Raw genomic sequence first — 9,382 nt, 5'->3', positions numbered from 1 at the left:
TATATATATATATATATATATATATATATATATATATATATATATATATATATATATATATATATAAATGCATATATCATATGCATTTTAGCATATATTACTACCTCAAAATACTTATTCAAATTCATCCTGCTGCACAATTATATTCTACCATGTTGTTGCTCAATATCTCTCTTAAGGACATTGTAAATATTTTAATAAATTACTTTTTCACGTTTTGGTACTTTTTTGTGTAGCCTTATTGCATGCTTTTATTGTATTTTCTTGTTGGTTTGTTCTTTGATTTTTTTTGCGAGTCAAATCAGTTCTTCTTATCCTAAGCATTTCATTGTACTGTGTTAACGTTGCATATGACAAATAAACACAACTTGAACTTGTCAAGCTGTAATCTCGTTGATACCCAAGAAAGATGAAGACCTTCTAAATTGTGGCTATTTTGCTTTTAAATACTGATGTAAAAATCATTGCAAAGGTCCTGGCAAAACATCTTGAGCAGGTTGTTCCCACAATTGTCCCACCTGACCAGATGGGGTTTGTTAAAAATGTCTGGATTTCTTTAATGTTAAGCGGTTGCTTGGTCTGCTGTACACTCCTGGGCGGCTGTGGGTGAGTGGTTAGAGCAGTCGTCCTCCAATGCAAGAGTTGGGGGTTCGAATCCACCAGCAGTCACATGCCGAAGTGTCCATGGGCAAGACACTGAACCCCTCATCGCCTCCGATGTGTGTCCCATCAGTGTATGAAAGTGATCTAAAGCGCTGATTAGACTCTTTAGAATGATTTGTTCAATTAGCTTTGTAGAGATCTAGTAGAGTGCTGTATGAATGGGTAAATGAGGACACAGATTGTAGTGTAAAGTGCTTTGAGTATCTTGATTAGATAGAAAGGTGCTATATAAGTACAGTCCATTTACCATTTACCATTCCTAGCTCAGCCGAACACACCTGTGACAAAGTCATTCTTTCATTAAACACAGAGAAAGCATTTGACCTTGTAGAATGGGGCTATCTCTTCAAGACTTTGAAGTTATTTAAATTTTGTCCTAAATTCACATCATGAATGAGACTGATTTGTGCCTCCCAATGGCAGCAGTTCACACTAAAGGGGTAACACAAAATTTGGTACCTTTGTTACCACTAACGGTAACACATCTTCCTATTTTGAACTACAACAAGGTACAAGACAGGGGTGCCCGCTCTCACCACTTCTATTTGAGTTAGTGATAGAACCGCTAGCAGTAGCTTTATGGCAAAACTTGATTGGTAAGGGGATAAATCTACTATGTACAACGCAGAAAGTTTCATTTGAGGATGACATGCTTTTGTATATATCAGACTCTCTTACCAGCATCCCCAAATGACTTACTTTGCTTCAAAAATTTGGGAAAATATCTGGCTATAAGTATCCTGATGCATGCTCAATAAACCAGGTAGAAAAATCTAAAAAAGTTCAATCTGGTCCTCTGGACATTCCAATAAACAAAAAACAAAACAAAGCAAAACAGTCTAGATACATTTTGTATTTTATCCGAAAGACTTCCTCAGTCTGAGGTGCTGTATTCAGCTCAGTCTCTTAAATAGCACCTTCTCAGAGTGGATCAACCAGTTTGCTGCTGACAACCAAAACCAGCTGCTCACATGGTCAAGAAGGCCCATCAGCCTAACAATGGATCAATAGCACACTGATGGCTGTTTACTATTCACAGGGGGTTGAGTGATACTAGCAATAACAGCATTGTAAGAGGGGGACAGTTGAACCCGGAGGCCTCCACCCCGTTTAATGATGTACTATTTATTTTCACAAAGATGGCTATAAGATTAATCTGGCTATAAGGTTAATCTTCAAAAGAGTGAACTGATGCCTGTGACCTCCATAGAAAAAACATCTTAGACACGGTACTTTTTTAAAATTGGTTTTAAAATATTTAAATACCTTGAGATTTGAGTAACTCAAGATCATAAGAACCTCTATAAAACTATTTATCTACCTCTCATGGCGACCCTTAAGCAGGACATTGTTAGATGGCAAATCCTGCCTCACACTCTAGGGGCCAGAATAAACTGTAAAAATGAATCTCCTAGCTATATGTCTGTACCTGTTTCAGAATCTGCCAATCTTTCTTACTAAATCAGTCTTTACCAATTTGAAATCAAAAGCATCCACATATTGCCAAGAGGGTCTTACATGTGCCCCACAGACTTTGATGCGTCACTTCCTAACTTCATGCGCTATTATTGGGCATCTAATATCAGAGCTCTTCTATTCTGGTTGGGTAAGGACACCCCTTCTCCCAGCTGAGTGGCCTTAGAAAGGGCTACAATTAGATCCAGCTCCCCCTTCGCATTACTCTGCTCTTGGCTGCCTTTTAAACAATCAATATCAACCTTGTAGAGGAACATATATCTGTGATATATTATCCATAAATTAAACGGATTCATTCATTTTTCTGGACTGAATAATATCGTGCATTGAAATTAAATGTGACGTGAGACGTTAATTTTCTTTGACCCATCAAATGAATGTGGTCATTTATTAACAGAATCAAAGTTTAACATCACACATTTACATTAATTTGGCAAATTGATTTCAACAACAGCTTAATTAATTAGCTTTACAGTCAGGAAAACCATACGGCCATGATTTCCCTGCTTCACAACAGACATTTCTGAAAATATCTGGAATGATTTCTAGCAAGATAGAAGAGTTTAAAGATGGAAATGAAGTTTAAATTGAGAGAGATGGGTGAGGGAATTTGTCTGTTATAACCAGAACAACACGCTCCTTTGGACCCAGCTCAACCAACGGTACACTTTGCGGTTGAAGATCGACTCTTTTACCTTTGCAGACGATAGTTCGGCCTCGGCGTAGAGTTCTCTTCAAACGCTTTCCAGCGTCTCCGTAAGGATAGCAGGGAACCGTTCGGAGTCGTGAGATCATCCCAGAACAGACTTTTTCATAGTTCCTCTGAACTTCTCTCGTTCAGCTTAGTTGCTGTTGTTCTCCAGCATTCTGAACTCTGCATTCTCTCTCCGCACTCTCTCCTGAACTCTATTTCAGCATTCAGCATTCTCTGGATTCTCTATTCCAGCATTCTCAGCATTCTCCCAGCATTCTCCTTAGAACTAGGAAGTGTTGAACCTTTTAACAAGTTCTGGTTCCGGTTCATTTGAGAACTTCCTGATTGGTCGATCGACCTAACAGGGGTGTGTTTTAGTGATGTAAAAGGTTATTAAAAGTCAAGGGAAAATGATTAGATTGTTTAAGAACAGACAGAAGATGTTATGAAGATCCTGAGACTTCGTGGAGTCAGTTCTCTCATATCTTTCTGTAAAAGTTAAACATGACATTTCTTTCCAGTAAACTTACAGTTGACCGAAACTTGACCTTTGACCAACTTACACTTGCTCATTTCAGACAGAAGATCAAGAAAAATGAATAATTACTCTGTAACAGACCTTAACTTGATTTCTACTTTGAATGAGGATTAAAAATTCATTAATACTGTTTCACAGTTGATTTAAAATGAGTAGTTCACTTCAACATTTAAAATGGTTTGAACTAACACACTTTGATTATCAAGACATTTGTAAGATAGTAATGATAATAGAAAAAGAGAGTGTTCTTTCAATTGATCAGTGCAGGACACTTAGAAAGTCTCTGGATGGACTTGATTTTGTGTTTCTGGACTCAAATCAATGAAATACAGTTCTTGTCCCAGGAAGGCCCTCAAGGTCAGGATTTGACCTGAGGCTTAGTTCACTACAACCTACATTTCTAACCCAATTGTGATCTGGGTGGTTAAGATTTGGAATCAGTTCAGGAGGGTATTTAAGTCTACAGAGTTACTGTTTTTGGCACCTGTGTCAAATAACCTTACGTTTACTCCCTCAGTAGCTGATACAGCTTTTGACACATGGGACTTGAGGGGAGTGCAATCACTGTGTGATATCTATACTGATGGTAGATTTGCCTCTTTTGAACTTCTGGTACTGGTTTAATATTCTCAAGACAGTTTTTTTTTAGATATCTGCAGCTGAAACATTTTGTGAGATCTAACTCTGTTTCCTTTGTATCCCTCTAAACATTTTGTGGCTAAGATATTGGAATGCAGGTCTGATACCAAGTGGGGGCCCTTAGCAAGATTTATACACTGCTCAGTTCATACCATGAGTCCAGTTTGGACACCCTTAAACTGATATGGGAAATGGACTTGGAGGAATCCATATCAGACTCAATCTGGTGAAAGAGCATTAAAAATACCAAAATAGTCCATGCTCAATAATCCAGGTATACAATCCAACAATTTTCAGTCTGGTCATCTGGACAGTTTCTCTTTTTGCTGAAACGTTTCACCTTCCATCCAGAAGGCTTCATCAGTCAAGGAAACACACAACACAAAACTGATTCTTCCCCCAAACAGCTTACTCCAAAGTGGAACAAACCAGTTATGCTGGTGCTAAGATGGTGTTTTTGGCACACCCCCTCCTCCGAAGCTGGCCCTCTTCCTCATCAACAGTCATGTCAAACTGGTTCAAAACCTCCCAGTTTTGTGTTGTATGGAATGTGAAGGAAGGTGAAACATTTCAGCAAAAAAGAAACTGTACAGATGACTTGACTGAAAATTGTTGGATCATTAAGAATATTTACTTATCCTCAATCTACCTGGGACATGCTGTAATTCAATTCAAGGTAGTGCACCTGTTGCACTGGTCCAAGGACAAGCTGTCCAAGATAAAAGCCAACCTGGACCCTGTATGCAATCATTGTAAACAAACTCCAGCTACACTCTTGCATACAATCTGGACCTCTCCCAAACTGCATACTTTTTGGCAATCTATTTTTGACACCTTCTCTGGGATATGTGGCAAAACTGTACACCCATCACCACTCATCTCACTATTGGTGGTGGTCCCTGTGCATAGGTCCTTCAGCAAATAAGAGAAGGGTTTGATTGCCTTTGGCTCTCGTCTGACCAGGAGGCTCATTTTTTGCAATTTGAAGAACCCACACACCACATTCTATATACATTGGATTAGAGAGGTCATGTATCATAGCCATCTGGAAAAAATCTGATACACCCTGAAATGTTCTGCATGAAGATTCTGGGACACCTGGCAGCCTTTTCTGTCATTTGTCGAGAACATGTCAATGTCTGTATATACTATTTATGTATGTGTTACTGATCCGGTGTGGGGGGGGGGGGGGTGGGAGCAGATTTTGTTATGTGTTCTTTTGTTTTGTAGGATAGATAAGATTAGGAATTCAATTCAATTAAATTTAAAAATACTTCATTAATCCCAAATGTTGTTGTAGTTCATTATCCTCATTTCATTAAGAGATGTTATAGATGCTGATGGCTGTAGGCAGGAAGGATCTCTTGTAAAGATCCGTCCCACAGCGGATCCAAAGATACTGCCCACAGATGCCGTCCAATCCATCCACCCAGACTAGGCTGGCCTCTCGGTTCATCCGGGCAGCGGGACCGCCCAAATGCTGGGCAGAACTCCTCCCAGAGCCATCTCAAGAACCTGAGCAGAGGCCACTTCTCCCAGCAGCCTTCCAAGCTACTTGTTGCTGCAGACAGCTGGCTGGAGGTGTGGGGGGACGATCCTGTCTTCTGCTGTCATGAGCCGTGTTTCCTGCCAGCTCCAGAATCTCAGTGGTCATCAATGTGATCATCAGAGGTACGGCACAGGTTGAACAACTGGGAAATAAAGTTTGAGAGGCCAGAATGAGATGGTTTGGACATGTCCAAAGGAGGGACAGTGGGTATATTGGTAGAAGGATGTTAGAAATACAACTGCCAGGAAAAAGACAAAGAAGAAAGTCAACGAGGAGGTAAACTGTATGTTTTGCAGTTAGAGAGGACATGGAAGTAGTTGGAGTGAGGACAGAGGATGCAGAGGACAGAATGAGACAGAGGAGGATGACTCGCTGTGGTGAAAAAAGCCGAAAGAAGAAGTTATTTTGTTTTCTTTTCTTTGTGTGTGTTTGTGTTCTAAAAAAGCAAAAAATAAATAAATAATAAAAGACTTTGATTGAAAAAAACAAGTTTGCTTCAAGCTCCAGCTGTCGGACAGCCAGCTTCACGTTTGACTCAAGAATTTTTCAGTCTATATTGGAGCCTGTTTGATTCAGTGCATGCAAGTACTCAGATACTGTGGCAAATATGCCCAAATCATCAAGACTGAGCTGACCTAAATGTTTTTCACTTGTGAATAACTTTTCTCACTTACCTTTACTTCTTCCCAGAATGATAATCCTCAAGAAGGTTATTGTTGATCCCATTCCTAGTTGGCACAGTTACTTTTTTTTGTTGCTTCAGAGTAGCAGAGAGATCGAACTTCTGATTTTAATAGAGATGATCAGTCTTGATAATCAGTTAATCAATACATTTTTTCAACAGCACATGGTCGATTCTGCACCTCATAAATTCTACAAAAACTGGAAAAGATTTGTTTTTAAATGTTTTTCCAATTGAGCTCCTTTGTTTAATAGTGGAATGGTGGACTTTGTTTTGCATTTTGATACACTTGAATTACAATTGAAATGGATTCAGAACCTGGTAAAGAACATTTAATTTAACAAAACATTTGTTTATAGATTGTACAAAGGGTGCACTGTCTTTTCCCCTTGATTATAAATGCTACCAAAAAGATGATCATTAAAAAATAATAAAACATGTTACACTAAAATGCAACCACTTGTCTTAACCCCAAATGTAGTCTACACCACTAGAAATTATTTCTACAGGATTGGTGCAGGAACAAATCTGTTTCGTGTGTGTCTCAGTAAAATCTAACTCATTGCTACTTAGATGAATATCCAAGAACAGTAGTAGCACAAGCATAGCTCCTCTGTTCCTGCTATAAGATGAAGTTTTAGATTTCATGGACAAAGCCTCCACAGTAAAGCTCAGATCAAACAACATTGTGAAAAGTTGAGCCTCATCTTAAACAGCCGCCATCAAAGAGGCTGCAGTGGGAAGAGGAACAGAAGATTGTCTCAAATGAAAGACACCCCATTGAAATCCTATTGAGCTATTTTCAGTGCAAGCCCCCCAAAAGGCAGGAGAAAAGCGAGCACTGGTAAAGGTCAGCATGAGCCCAGATCAGAGAACCTGAAACATGGCACACAGATAAAGGGCCTGAAGAGAAATATCAATTACACCTTGACATTTTCCAGAGAGACAAAAGACGCTTGTGTACCACCAAACTAAGGTGTGGTGCTTTTGGCTACTATAGCCTTTAGAAAAGTCCCCAACACTTTATGGTTCTCACTGTCCACAAAGACCGAACTGCTAATTGACTTTTATTTAAACAGTTGGGGTCTCAAGATTAGATTTTACTAATAAAACAAAAGTTCTAGCATTCCTTGAAGGAATCCATGCTGTCCACGACCTTACAATGCTGGGTTTTAGTCTAAGACTGTCTAATGAAGATTAAAGACAGAGAAATTGTATTTTTAGTCTAATTTTGTAAATGACATTATGTTTATGAACTGATGGAGGAAGAAGGGTGAGAGTTTCTCCTCCACTTCACTACACGTGTATTGATTTATTTTGCACTTGTTAAAGCGGGTCACCAGCTGGTCAGTTTATTGACTGTAGTGAACTCGGCCTCCAACCAAAACCTGCCTCTGAAGACCTTCGAGGGACAGGAACTGTTATTTCATTGATTTGAATCCAGAAATACAAATTAGCTCATCCAGAGGCTGTCTAATTGTATCTGAAGTAATCAATTGAAAGAACACTCTTCTTTTATATTATCATTACTATTTTACAATATCTTGATAATCAAAAGTGTGTTTAGTTCATACCATTTCTAAATGTTGAACCACTCATTTTAAATCAACTGTGAAACAGTATTAATAATTATTTTTTTAATCCTCATTTAAATTAGAAATCAAGTTAAATGTCTATTTACAAAGTAATTATGCATTTTGATCTTCTGTCTGAATGAGAAGTAGTGATGTCAGTCAAAAGTCAGAGACAGTCAGAAAGAAGTTATTAGAACGAAGTGTATTGTTTTTAAACCTAGAAGACAGTAAAAAGAGAAACACTGGAACCTGCAAAGTTTTTCACTTCCTCAAAACATTTCTCTGTCTGTACTAAACGTTCCTAAACATTCTTGCACTTTCTTGACTTGTAATGACCCTCTGACATCACTAGAACCACCCCCTGTTGGTTGTTTCAACCAATCAGGAAGTCCTAAAGTGACCGGAAGTGAGAACTCTTTAAGAGTCCACACTTCCTAGAACAGTCAGTCTTCAACTCAGGCTGGTGAGTCTTCAAGTCTGTCTTCTCAGTCTATTATGGAGTCTTCCACTTCTGAGTGGAAACTTTGATGGACTCACAGCTTGCTGTGTATCCACCCGGGAGATGAGCTTGTTTGTTGAACGGAGTAAATGACACGACTCCTGACGATGGCCAGCCGCTCTTACCGGAGATGCTGGAAGTGTCATGAACCAGAGGCCGGATCGCAAACAACAACAACAACCACTGAGAGGGTTAAAAGATTTATTGTGAAATAAAGTAAAACTCTGGAGTAGGTCCGGTTCTGGGCTGGTTCCGATCTTCTGATTGGTAGTTCGAGATTGGGTAGTGTTGTAGTGGCGGGCTGCCAGTAGAAGTAGAACTGATGTTAAGGTCCACTGGAACGGAGTCCAACAGGCTTGCAACTAAAAGATAAAGGTTAGTAGATGCAGGGGGAAAAAGACTAATTGGGGAAATGAATCTGTGGGAATCTGATTCAGGGGTAAGGATAAGTCCGTGATACAGAATGAGCTTGACCTTTAATCCGTGATCCAAAAAACAGTCAGAAGGGAAAGGCAGAGTTCATACCGTGAAGTCAGTTGTTCAGCAGAAGTATCCAGTACGTGATCCAAAAAGAGAGTCAAAAAACAAGAGCATGAGTCGGTACCTGATCAGATGAGCAAAAGCAGACGAGGGCTGAGGCAAAAGCGTGGTCGTGGTCAAGGCAAGGGTCATGAACGTGATGAGTCAATCAATGGAATGCTGGAAAGTCTACTGCTGATGAGACAGGATAGAGAATCTGGCCCAGACTGAGAGGAATGAGTGAGCTTAAGTACTGACTGGACCAGGTGGTGGAGCTGTGGGATAATGAGCGGTGACAGGTGACATGAGTTGAGTGATTACTGAGTGTGCAGCATGACAGAGGAGCTGACAGAGAGCAGAGCTATGACAGGAAGGTAGCATTGAAATGGACCCGACACCGGAGCTGATTAATTTCTGCAAAGGTAACGAGTCGTGACGTGCCAAGTGTACCGGAGGTTTGAGCTGGTGTTGAAGGGAGCGTGCCATCCTGGTCCGAACAGACACCCCCTTTTACCCATCTTTTCTCTTCATTCCTTCCTTTAAAACTCT

This window comes from Nematolebias whitei, chromosome 3 (genome assembly GCF_014905685.2).
Source record: "Nematolebias whitei isolate Nwh7 chromosome 3, NemWhi1, whole genome shotgun sequence".
Lineage (NCBI taxonomy): Eukaryota > Metazoa > Chordata > Actinopteri > Cyprinodontiformes > Rivulidae > Nematolebias > Nematolebias whitei.
This window is presented reverse-complemented; position numbering follows the sequence as displayed.